This window comes from Hermetia illucens, chromosome 2, assembly GCF_905115235.1.
Source record: "Hermetia illucens chromosome 2, iHerIll2.2.curated.20191125, whole genome shotgun sequence".
Taxonomy (NCBI): Eukaryota; Metazoa; Arthropoda; class Insecta; order Diptera; family Stratiomyidae; genus Hermetia; species Hermetia illucens.
The window spans coordinates 32891777-32904153 of NC_051850.1; the positions used below are offsets into that span (position 1 = coordinate 32891777).

At 38.2% G+C, this 12377-nt stretch overlaps 1 protein-coding gene across 5 annotated transcripts in view; it reads left to right on the forward strand.

Moving 5' to 3' along the window:
* Window positions 1-603: 603 nt before the first annotated feature.
* LOC119650063 (SOX domain-containing protein dichaete) overlaps window positions 604-12377 on the forward strand; it is a 167155-nt gene continuing 155381 nt past the window's right edge. For 3 of the 5 annotated variants that reach the window (XR_005249231.1, XM_038052556.1, XM_038052560.1), the window contains exons 1-2: window positions 609-820; window positions 948-1666. The gene's annotated coding sequence lies outside the window, so the exon portion shown is untranslated. Of the gene's footprint in view, window positions 821-947; window positions 1667-12377 lie in introns of all 5 variants that reach the window. The other 2 variants (XM_038052557.1, XM_038052558.1) reach the window with 2 other exon arrangements.

A 12377-nucleotide genomic window follows, 5' to 3' on the forward strand; every position in this document is an offset into this window, starting at 1 on the left:
AAAACATGATCCATAAATTATTATCAGAGCGAAGCACATGAAGGGGAAAACCGGTTCTATGAACCAAGAACCCGATACCCATACTAATGGGAAAGTATCTTGTATCTGAGGAGTATTCCAGCAACGAGTCTGCGTGGTATTTCTGATGGGAATTTCTTCTTTTTCTTATGTACCCACATGCACAGAGTTCCGAGGCCCAATTCGATGTCTTCCAAGGAGTGATGCACGCAAGTGAGACTGCAAGAAAAGTTAAGATACTCGGCCGTCTTTGTACTGGGAGACCTTCAGATACATTTTAATGAAACCAGTCAGAGAGAGAAACAGAGCTCCATACAGAAATTCACAAGTCTCGGCGGTATCGAGAACAATAACCAATCGAATAGCAGATCCAATCGGAATATGTACTTGTGGGTATCGCGTTGATTCAGCCTGTGCTCATTGGAATTCCAGCAGTTTTTAGTTAAGGAATGAACAGATTAAGGTTTTGATAAGGTAAAAATTGGTGTGATGGTTGCCTGGTTAATGGAAATTCAAGTTGGGAATCGTAAGGAGCAGTCTAAGTTCAATTACTGGAATCTTTGTAACGTGGAGCGAATGAAAGGGTGCTTGGACTGGCGAAAATTTTAAGGATTCTAGCAGTTCGAGCAGTTTTGCTCCACCACGATAACCTCCCTCAACTTGGAGCGTAACAGCGTTGGAGAAGCACTTTTGGATGTGTATGCGTGCCTGCGTTGGTATTCCGTCTAAAAGTGCTATTACTGTAGTTGTTGTTTTTGCTACTATTATTGGCGGCAACGGTTGAAGCAGTACAACCAGTGGAGTATGGAGCATGGAATACTTTTTTCCTTAGACTGTTTTTTTTTCTAATTTTTCATAGCTCTTTATACTTTTTATATTTTATCCACATTATTTTTTCGACTCTCATCTTCTTCTTATACTGTATAAAGTTTTACAGTGGTGTGCTCTCCGCGGCTGCCGCCGTCCTCCCAGTCATCGCCGTCTGCGTTTTGCTCCTCCGTCTTGGATACTTGCCGATGGTCAAAATAGAAATGTCAGTTATGTTGAAGGTTTTTGCAAGAATAGATGCTGTTGGTGAAGTTTTTTTGCATTGTTGTTAAAATATAAACAAAATAACAATAAACGAGTGTGTGATATTATTTTAATTAAATCCATCGATTTGAATAATGACATAATAAAATAAATTTGAATTCAGATGGGTACCTCCGAGAAACTCTGACTGGCTTCACCTCCAAATCTTCTTCCTAAAAAGATCGATACGCGAATGGTTTCAAATTCTCTTTCGTTTGGTGACAATAGCAAAAAATGCGTGAGTGAACTCTGGCGGTGCAATAAACCACGTCTTGACCATTTACCACCAGCGTGAACATCTAAATCGCGGCATCCATCTAAACGTGGATGTAACCGTTTTTTTTTTCTAGATTTTATTTATGGCTTCTATATGAATAATAATCCGAATTTATGTGATTTATTAATGTGCTTCGTGAAAATATAAAACTAGTGATTTATTGTACATACACTGCTACAAATGTCCAATTGGTTTTGTGCTGAGAGTGCATAGAATTAGTGCAGATTGAGCCGATAGAAAGACGGTAATTGCATCTTCCAGTTGGAATTTCGGGTGAATTTGGCGCGTTTTCTCACTGAGGTGAGTTTCCCGTCGGCTTTTCCTTTTTATGATAACTTGTTTAGTGTGCAGTTGTAGTTGCAACAAGATATTAACTGAGGATGTATTTTTATGGTTTTGGAAATTATTTTCCTCTACTGGGTGACCCGGATCCATTAAATCTGAGAAATATCTCTCGGATAACAATTGCTTACCCTAAATGCACCTCATAGCCTTCGAAGAAATATGTCAACACACTTTGTTGTTGTTGCGTACCATTCAATACACTCTTCGCAGGAACAATTGTTGATCGTTACTATCGCTCCGTTTTTCAACACTTGACTTTACAATCATCTTTTCATAGTACTCACTTATTTACTCGGAACAATCTTTATTATCAGTTTTTAAGGCTTTATGTAAATCAGAACGTTATTAAAATCTATTGTTCCATACAGTTTTCTTGAATATAGAAATCCTACATGGTCAGCGTATGATATTAATTTATGTGCACTTTAAAGAGGGGTTCCCCGTTTCCGGGGGGTGTACAATTCCTTACTCAGCATGTAGCCGTGTGAGGTATCAAATGAAAAATCCCAAGCAGATCTTAACTACAAATAAAAAATTCAAATCGATTCATTCACTAAACATTTTTATTTTTTTCGCAAATATGCATATTTCCGCGACTACTTGCCATTTCCTCGGTGCCTGGGTCTATCCTGTTTAGAAGTTCATCTTTCGGTGTTCTATAAATTTCCAGACTTTCGGCAACGTCTGACACGTGCTTCACCAACCTTACGTTCTCCCTGGAAAGCAACTGTTTATTTGGGACGATATGTTCCGCTACCTTCGATTTGAAGACCATCGCATCCTTTCTTCCTGCCAACTCTGCTTCTTTTAGATGTTTCCACGTCCCTTTTGGTTTGTCTGATGTATACTTTTTTTTTCAATATGTGTAGGAAATTTCAAATATCACGGACTTGGCCATTTTATCGATTCGATCCGTGGTCGATCCTATAAGGGTTTTGGGCTAGTTGTTCATGCTGCTGAAAACAACGACCAAACCATATTTCTTCAATTTACGTTTCACTGAAAGAAAGAAGTTTCCCGTAGATCTCCAAGTCTAATGTCTTTTGCTTTCTCCTCAATAACTGGTCCATAAAAGGCCATTGACCATCCTTTTAAATCTCCAGGATGAACTCGATATTGGGAAGTCGACCATTTTCCATCTTGTTTTTCTTAATGCGCAGATATCGTCAACATATCTTTTCCAAAACTTTGGTATCCGATCGGCCGACGCTAACTTCGTTTCCAGATTGACCATGAAAAGTTCACTGATGAACAGGGAAAGGAGGTTCCTCACCGGGACCCCTTTTAAGTGTTCATATTATTCATCCCCAAAAGTAAAGTAGTTTTCCTCCATACAGATTTTGATTAACTCCGCTACAGAATTTGGGACTAAGTAAGAAAAATCTAAACTTGAAAGGAAACTGAGCTCATTTTTGAAAATTATCCAACCGAAAAGACCGAGAAAAGCCCCTGAAAGTCTCATTTTGATATCTACTGCTTTGGCATCAAATTAAGGCTGTTCCATGGCAGCGTTAGTATATGGAAGTAGTACATTGAAAGTGAATGCCACTTTAACTCAAAAGCTGGCATTCTGATCTAAGACAATATCTAATGGAGAACTTGATAAGGGTACAAGCCATATACCCGCGGACATGTTGATTAGAAGATAGAAATGGCAGTGGATAGATCATAGATTGAGATAGAACGCTAACTCCATTGCAGTTTAGCCATGCAAATCAATTCTTAAGATAGCCAGCCTTAGTACTTTGTTAAGTCGGGCAATGAAGGGGTGTAAGCTTTTCTGTAAATCGTGGAAGCAGTTGAAGTACATTGCCAGAAACCGAAAGCAATGGCTCGTAAGTGTGGTTGACCCACTATTTTGGTATATGGCCACCATATACGATGTCGAGGTAAAATGTTTTCGGCCTGGTAAAGAAAAAAATATTTAGGGGTTTATTCAATTTACTTTTAAACGGGATCTTATACTCAGTAATAACGCTTTTATAGTGTGAATCTATGAATCAATTATCCATTATTATATACAAACCGTAGAAATATGTTCTGAATAAGTCGTGAAAATTTGAAAAAAATTCGTTGTTATACCTAGTTCATAAATCTTCGGTTTCTTCAAAAAAACACATGTATAACATTGGCTAGAATATTCGCATCTAGAAGTCACTTTGCACAAATATTCCACCGTATATCTAGATACAATTGATGCCAAAAAATGTCGATTCCCCAGATCCGACAGAGGGAACGACTCCCTTATTGGGAGAAAAAAATATCAATGGTCCTAAAAAAATCTTTGACTTTGTTAATATGAAACGAAAAATTACAGGGCCATTTTTTTCTAGCTCATACCATTCAGGCTATTCAGGGACTAAGCAGTAATAAAGGACCCTGGCCTGAATTAGTGCCTCCATATTTTTTGAAGCAATGCATTGACTAACTTTGACTCCTTTGCATATGATTTTCAACAAATCGATTTTCAACAAAAGCGGCAATAAGCGATCAGTCGACAACTATCGGGGCATCGTTGTCTTATCAGCAATCTTGAAATTTTTTGAAAAATTAGTTTGTGAAAAACTCATACCCTCTCTCCTCCACGAATAACAACATGGATTTTGAAAGGGCATATCGACTATCTCAAACCTTGTAATACTTGTTTCTGACCTTCTCTGTAAAGTGGAAAAAGGATATGAAGTTGACACAGTCTATGCAGACTTTAGTAAGGTATCCCACAGAGTCGGCCATCACATATTAATTAGAAAATTGAACAACTTTGGTATATCCGTTCCAGTTCTTAATTTGCATCGGGCCTATCTTCTTAATCAAACTCAATTTGTTAAATACCGATGCCAGATATGTAAAAGTGTCTTCGTGCTTTCTGAAGTACCACAGGGTAGTCATTTGGTCCTCTTCTCATCAGTATATTGATATATCACCTATCAATATTATTATAGTATCGGATATACCACACTTTTTTTATACTAACGATTTGAAACTGTACCGGGCCATCAAGACGCACGCCGATGCAGCCTTTCTGCAGTCTAAGCTTGAATTCCTTGAGCTGTGATGCAATGAAAATAATTCAAAAAAAATTCAATAAACAAAAATTATTACTGTTTTAACAATGTCGAGTTGAATAGGGTTGTACGTATCAAAAATGATAGTAATCAACCTTGTTTGGTTTGAAATAAATATGTAAATAACTAGATAACTTCCTGGTTATCCTCAATTTTTTTATCTCCGTACCATCTTTTTAGGTTAGGAAACTAATGATAGTCGCTACGGACTAAATCAAGTGAATATACTGAATCGGAGGAAAGTTCGAATTTCTACTCGTCGATTTTAGCCATGCAACGATCGAGTTATAGATGGTTACGTTGTCATGGAAAAATCAGAATTTTATTTAACTTCACCCTTCAAAGGCTGCAATAGCCTTGCTTAGTATTTACTAGTGCTGGTTTTACCCTCCGCAAGCTAACCATTTTACTTTAAATGTATTCGTAGGGGGTATCAAATGGAAAGTCTCAATTTGCACACACCAAATAGGGGAGTAGAGAGTCAAAAAGTGCAAGCTTAAGGGGGTCATCCCGTGTGTCGGATCCGCGGAATCGAATTTTTTTTTGGCATCAATTGTATCTAGATATAGTGTAGAATATATGGGCAAAGTTATTTTTTGATATTCCGAGTCGTTTGGAAATTATAGTGTTAAACACGTGATAAGTCACATGCCAGATTTATGTCGATCGCCGTAATAAAGCTCGTAATATCGGACCGAATGACGTTCGAATGACTTCCCTAAAAGGACAAGAATTGAAGCCAAGGCTTTGTTTCTTGAAGAAACCTAAGGTTTATGGACTAGATATAGCAGATTAATGGCCATTTAAGGTTTTATGGCTAAAAATCGCATTCTACTTTTTAAATGCGTTTTTCTCGAAACTGCATGTTGAAAATCGGCTGCCGCCATAGCCCAAAACCTATCAAACTGAATTCTTTCAATTTTTCACGACTTATCCAAAACATATTTCTACGGTTCGCAAACTAGAATAATTGCGATTCATTCAGTATTTTTTTTTTATCCATTGAAGAAGCCGTGAAAAACACCAAAATTCACAAAAAAAAGTTTAAAACGCCGCCAAAAATTTAGCTTTCAATATTTTTTAATAATCCAAGTTTGCAGTCTGTAGTTGAGTCTGTACGTTAAGATTCCGTTTACTTTTTTCTTTAAGATGATCGCAGCGCCCTCTAGCGTGGCAGCAGAGAAACGGGAGAGACGGGTGTATAAATTGCTCTGTATTTCAAAGAATTATGCGATCGGGCTGAAAATACTATGCACGCTTAAGATATTAATAAATCTATGGTGAAAAATTCATATTTGTATAGGCAAAAACACGGGATCATCCCCTTGAAGCGAGATAGGATCCATCTTCAGAATAATAGTAATCGTTGGCGCAACAATTCAATTGGATCAGGGCCTTCAAGTGTGTTAGAGCACTTCATTTAAGACCGTAACGTTACACTAGAGCACACTGTAAGAGGCAATGTGGTCAGCATTGTACTCGCCGGAAATTATTACCCTGATTTGAGTCAGGTTCTCATTCACAGCTGAGTCGACTGGTGTCCGACATCCTATCACTATAACAAATCCCTCTGCTACCAGTGAGATTTGAACCGCGATCTTCCGCTACGACAGCCAGTTCCAACCACGTGAACCATAGGGACACCATCTTCAGAAACTGCCCGAAATTGACAATAATAAGACTTTCTTGGCCTCAAAATATATCCCATTTCTATACATGTATACTCAAGTATACCTGTGACTATTCACAGGTTTTTAGAATTAACCGGAAAGCCTCCCTTGAGTTCATTCTTCTTTTTCTCAGCGTTTCAGTGCATTTCGGACATTGACTTTTCCCATACCTTCAATTGCCTCGATACAGCGCCATCCAAGTTTGCATATCTATCAATATTTCATCGTCTTCATCGGCTGCAACTGTTCCTCCCTGGTTTCTGACTGGTCTGCTTCCAATCATACCTTTCTGAGTTGTATCATGTCGTCCATACGCTTGGGACGACCAGTCCAATGGAGTCTTGGTAGTGGTACTACGGTCGAGACTTCTGGCTCACCATGTTTACCTGAGGAATCAGAATTTACTCCTTGTATACAATTCACTTTGCCTGATTGTACTAGAAGTCAATAAAACAACTAGATATCCTTGGGTTAGGAGTGGAATGACGTGAGGATTGGTTAAAAAGTAGTGTCAGCTTGAAAAATTGGGACAACCTTCGAAAAAGGGGAAAATCGTCTAGAAAACTGGATGCAAGTGACCAATCAACTTAATAATAAATAATAATAATAAAACCACGGTTTACCAGCCCTAATACAAAGCAGAGGAAGAGAAGAGCATCTAGAGATGTACCAAATATTTTAACTACGTGCAAGGCAAAAAGGACTGAGCGCTTTTCCCGTAACTCGCAAAACACCGCTGAATTGGACTTTTTCACTGCTGACTGAGACTACCTTGAAGTTATAGAAGGAGTAAATTTGGGGACACTTTAGTTTTTGTCTCTTCAATACGAGATCTTCTAATCTGATCTGACCTGGAGAAGTGCACAATAGTATCGACACTTCTGAGTCATAATAGAAGTTGTATTGAATCCGCCAATCATCCGTCATTTATTGGCTTGGGTATTCGACATAGAAAATTGTCCCGGAAGTGTCAATAGAATTTTTAAACAGCTCACGTTACAGCTGTAGTATGATATAGGTTCTATTATTGTTTTATAAATCCGGGGTTTTTTTTCAAGGTTTTATTGAAAACAACCTATACATGATATCTGCTTAAATATAGAAGAAGAGTATGTTACTATATTTTATAAACTTACTACGAATCCTTCAGAAGTTGATAGTAGCATGATGTAGTAATATAGACCATAATATGCAGCACCATACTGGAAAATTTGATGGAAATCATACTATTATCAACAAAGCTATAAAAGATAAAATGTGCCTCTTTCGGATAGATTCGCTGCCCCGTAAGACATGAAATATCGATATCATGTTGTTGTGAGTAATTATGCACTTGTTGTTGCCGAAATTGCGTCTCAAATGAGGAAGTCTGGGTTGAAATGTGAGAAATGTGAAAATTTCTTTTCGTCACCAAAAATACTTCAAGCAATTCAAGGTGAGCTAGAAAGCATAAAATAAATCCGTGTCCTAAATTCCAAGAATACAATCAGTAGCATGTATTTGTGTGGAGTTTAAACCGATGTCGGATAGCTTGCTAGGCTCAGGTAGTGGAAGGCCGCGGTTCAAATATCACTAGTAGCAGATGGACTTGCATGATGACTGGGTGTTGGATACTAGTTGAGCCAACAGTGAATGAGTACCTGAGCCAAATCATGGTAATAATGACGGTCGACCTAGCAGGCAGCCGAAGAGTACAAGTGAAACTGGACGTATTTTAAGAAACTAGACAATCTTCATCTTTGTGATTATACGACCTCCTATACCTCAAAACGCATCCCATTCCGACATCTACTCAAACCCTCAGCAACTTTTTATATGGTTACCATAGACCACAATGTACTTCAGCTGACTCCACAATTTCCCGAAAAGCTTGCTCTACCTAACCCGTATACCGTTCATTTGCCAATAGTTTGGTTTCGATGAGAAGCTCTGTAACAACCTGCTCAAGTGCTGAATTGAAAAGCACAGATGTCAGCCGTTCTCTTTGTTTTAACTCTGTTTTAGTGGTAAATTGGTCAGTTAGCGTATTTTTTACCCCACTTGAGCACGCCGATGATCGCCAATTTTACGAGCTGGACTAATCTCGCTGGAATATTAAATTATAGCAATATTTCGCACACTCGAAGCGATTGATGTCATCGTAGGAGTATTTGAAGTCTACGAACATTTGGTAGACATGAACATTATACTCCAGCATTTCTCCAAAGCCTGCTTTATCGTAAATAGCTGATTTTCTCGATCAGATCCTAAACCAAACTTGATACTCGCCAATCACTTTTCTTGATTCCATATTTTTTGGAACCGTATGTAGATGAACTTTGTCATACAGCTACCCCCACCTTTCAGGAGTTTCGCCGGTATGTCATCATCGCCAGGTGCTTTGTTTGATTTGTTTTGAAGGTAATACCTACATCTTTGATGGAGGGGCGGACAATTACAGTAGTGTTAGTAGAAGTTTCGAGAAGTATTACGCCCATCTTTTGTTTGTTAAATCAGCACCCATGATTATACTACTGTTATTGCTTCTACAGAGGCTAGTTTTTGTTTGAAGAGAACCTTTAAATGCTTGTCTGATACCGTTTATCACAAAAATGTTGTCAATGTTCTCATCTCATCAAATGTTTTCTCTTCTTACGTCTGATCAATTGGCTGGCTTTCTGCCTTAGGCCATCATATTGGTTTAAGCTCTGGCAGGTTGTTCTATATTTTTTAGGTAGGCTTCGTTTTTCTCTTGTAGTGCTGCTTTGCCTTCTTGGAATCAATCAGTTTATTTGCGCAGGGGTTTCCATGCATTCATCTGAGAGAGCATGTAAAAGTAAATTTGTTCCCTTTATTTTATGAAGTTGACAGCTTATTTCCATTTATTGTAGTTTTACGACATCAATACGTGGTTTTCGTTAAATAATGATCCGGGATGCAGTAAGTACCTCGGAAGAGCGGAGAGCTCGTGGTTGATTTGGTTAAAGGTTTCATTAGCTGATGATGTCCAAGTCCTTTTGTGAGAACAGAGATATGGGAAATATGTCGAGCTAATATAAAGTTAACAAGGATGTAGAGTCAATGACGCGCTTTCCATTGACATTATTCTCCCCATTAAAACAAGTTAGAAGACTAATATCTCTATTCAGCAATCCAAACCAAGTTTATAACCGAAATAGACTAGTTACTAGAAGTTCTCCGAGGTCCCACCGAATTTATAAAATTTTTCACTTTGTGATTATCTAGTTAATGGAGAAATTTCGGATTAAGTTTTGGTACGCCTCCTACCTGCATTTAGCGTAATCTACGGGACAAAGTCAAACTGCCCAAGTCAGAATTAGTCCCATGCGTAAGAAATGTTTTTCACGAAACGTCTCCTCACAAATTCCATTGCTCCGGTTCAATCAGAATCAAATAACTACATCCAAACCGGAAAACGTTTGAGTTTTTTTTCAAACGTTATTCAATTTAATTGTCGCGAAAGTTGAACCGAAATTATAATACAATAACTCAGCATTAATTGTAATTGTCAAGGTCAACTAAATTCTTCGCTGATCGTGTTTTTGACCATCGTCCTTCAGTTAGTCTTTTCCCTGTTTTCGCTTTCTCTTGGGTTTCATTGGTTCTATGAAAAAAAAAGTTGGAAATATAATTTAGATATACTTTCGAACTAGAAACCGCTAATTAAATGTTACCAGTAGATTTTGATAAGCCGGTAAAAATCGCGGAAATCCTCATAAATCACAAAAATATATATTTATATGAAATTTGCCTGTTATTAGCGATGATGTCTGGTGCACAATATTGCAAGATCACTGTATCAACTTAATTATGCAATCTTACATAGCAACTGGGTTATCTGTGTCCAAAGGAAGGAGGAAAGCACAGCCATAAATTAATAATCCAATACAACCTAATCAAATTTAAATTGCAAATCAAACGATCCGATTATTTGGAGAATATGTGATCACAAGTGTTTTCAGATATTCTTTTTAATTTAACTCAGTAACAAAGAGATAAATTTGGATCGTATGTATCTATGTAAAGTATGTTTGTATATCCACTTAAATAGTTATCAAGTAGATATAAGTTACAAGTCTATAATAAAACTTACTGTTTCATATATCTCTTCAAGTTAGAAATAATAGTTTGGGTCAATAAGGAAGAAGGCAGCGTAGTTTCTGCCAATACGCCAGCGAAATTGATGTCCTTCGTCATACCAACAACGTGAAATCAGTCTTTGCTGTTTTGTCCAAAATTTACTATATCTCAACTTCAATATGAAGTTTAGGCTGTACCGGGCTAATGTGTCACTATGTGGGAGTACCACACAGAATACGACCGCAACAGTTACTCGGAAGCTCCACTATTTCATCAGCTTTCGTCTCCGGCGTACTCTAACTTAAGAGAGTAACAAATGAAGAATTTGGTTGGTGTGTGGGTCAGATATCCAAAAGGGTGTTGATGTGAAATCAGAAATAGCAGTGAATAGGCCACCTATTGAGAAAGGGGACAACAAGTTATGCTGTGTGATGGGATGGCGCTAAATGGGTCGCCCTAGAACTTTTCCAGCCCTTCGCCTCTGGTTATTGCGCCATCACACTCGTAGCTCTTTGGGAGCCGTTAGTGCTCTTATCTTCCTGGTGGAATAACCTCTGGATAATTTTCAACGAAAGAATAGAGCAAGTTATCTTCGGAGATAGGAAGCTTGTGCGTCCCTCCATCACAATTATACTGGCGGTCTCCTCCAGGTATATGTTCACCTCTCGGTAAAATTCCTTCAAGAATTATTCCTTGCTTTACAGTAAAGCTAGCCTGGCAATTTCGTGATGTTCCGTATAAATCTCCCTTTTTCGGCGTAATCAGCCCTTTCTAAAAATGGGTCGCTCGGCTGGCTCGATGGTAAATGCATCGAACGTCAGCCTGTTTACTATTCCATCAATGGTATCTTTTGATGGAGAATGTGCGCCTACTTGGCATGGACTTCAGTGCTATCACATGCGATTTTTTCGAAAGCAATCATATCTATTAACACGAAATATGGAGAAAATGTTAGAACTGTTGGAATTCACCGACCTAATTTTAAGTGTCCCACGCATGGAAAAATAAATGTAAAAACTTGTTGCGCTAAATATAGCTATGAACGGGAACAAATTAAAGGTCTCTATTAGTACTTTTCGAAGCTTTCTTGACTTTAGCATTAGTCGCAAAGGAAAATATAAAAAGAATAGACTTATGTCCTCCCCCATTCTCAGGAACTATTCTAGTGAATTTTACGCTTACAAAACAAAGACCAAAACCAAGCTTATTTAGGCTAACAGAAAGCAGCAAGGGCAGCGCTACCTCTTACTGAGGTCCACCAACACATGTGTGCATCTAAACAATCCCGGCGATACATACTAACATCTGTCGGAAATGTAGGGTTATCCTTTGAACATTTCAGCTCATTTTGAGCAACTACAAACAAAAAATCCCATGTCTAAGTAACAAATGCAATTTTCATTTAACTCGGAAAATGGCGATGTTGACGAGGAAAACGAAAGACGTCATCTGCATGATGGTATATGAAATTTCACGCAAAAAAATGGTCGATCACACGTGGAGCCGGAATACCCGGACCTAGTGGCAAGCAGGAGGCGAAGGATCCACTACAAATGACTTCATGAAGTCTACCCTTTCTTTGCATTTTGCGACCTTAATAATACTGATTTTCTTTTAAAGGTGGTAATCTTCAAAAGACTAAACCCGGGGTTCACGTTCACTGAGAGTGTGGGATTTTTACCCAATAAAAACACCTCTCGCCAAGGTACGACTGAGATTTCTCCATCCTCCAGCTTTTCCTTGCATATGTAAGTTTCGTTTCTATTGGGAGAAGACCCTGTGGTTAGCTCTAGCACTTTGGTTGGTTTCGCTGGTTTGGCTGTTCCTCAGTAGCTTATAATATTAGACATC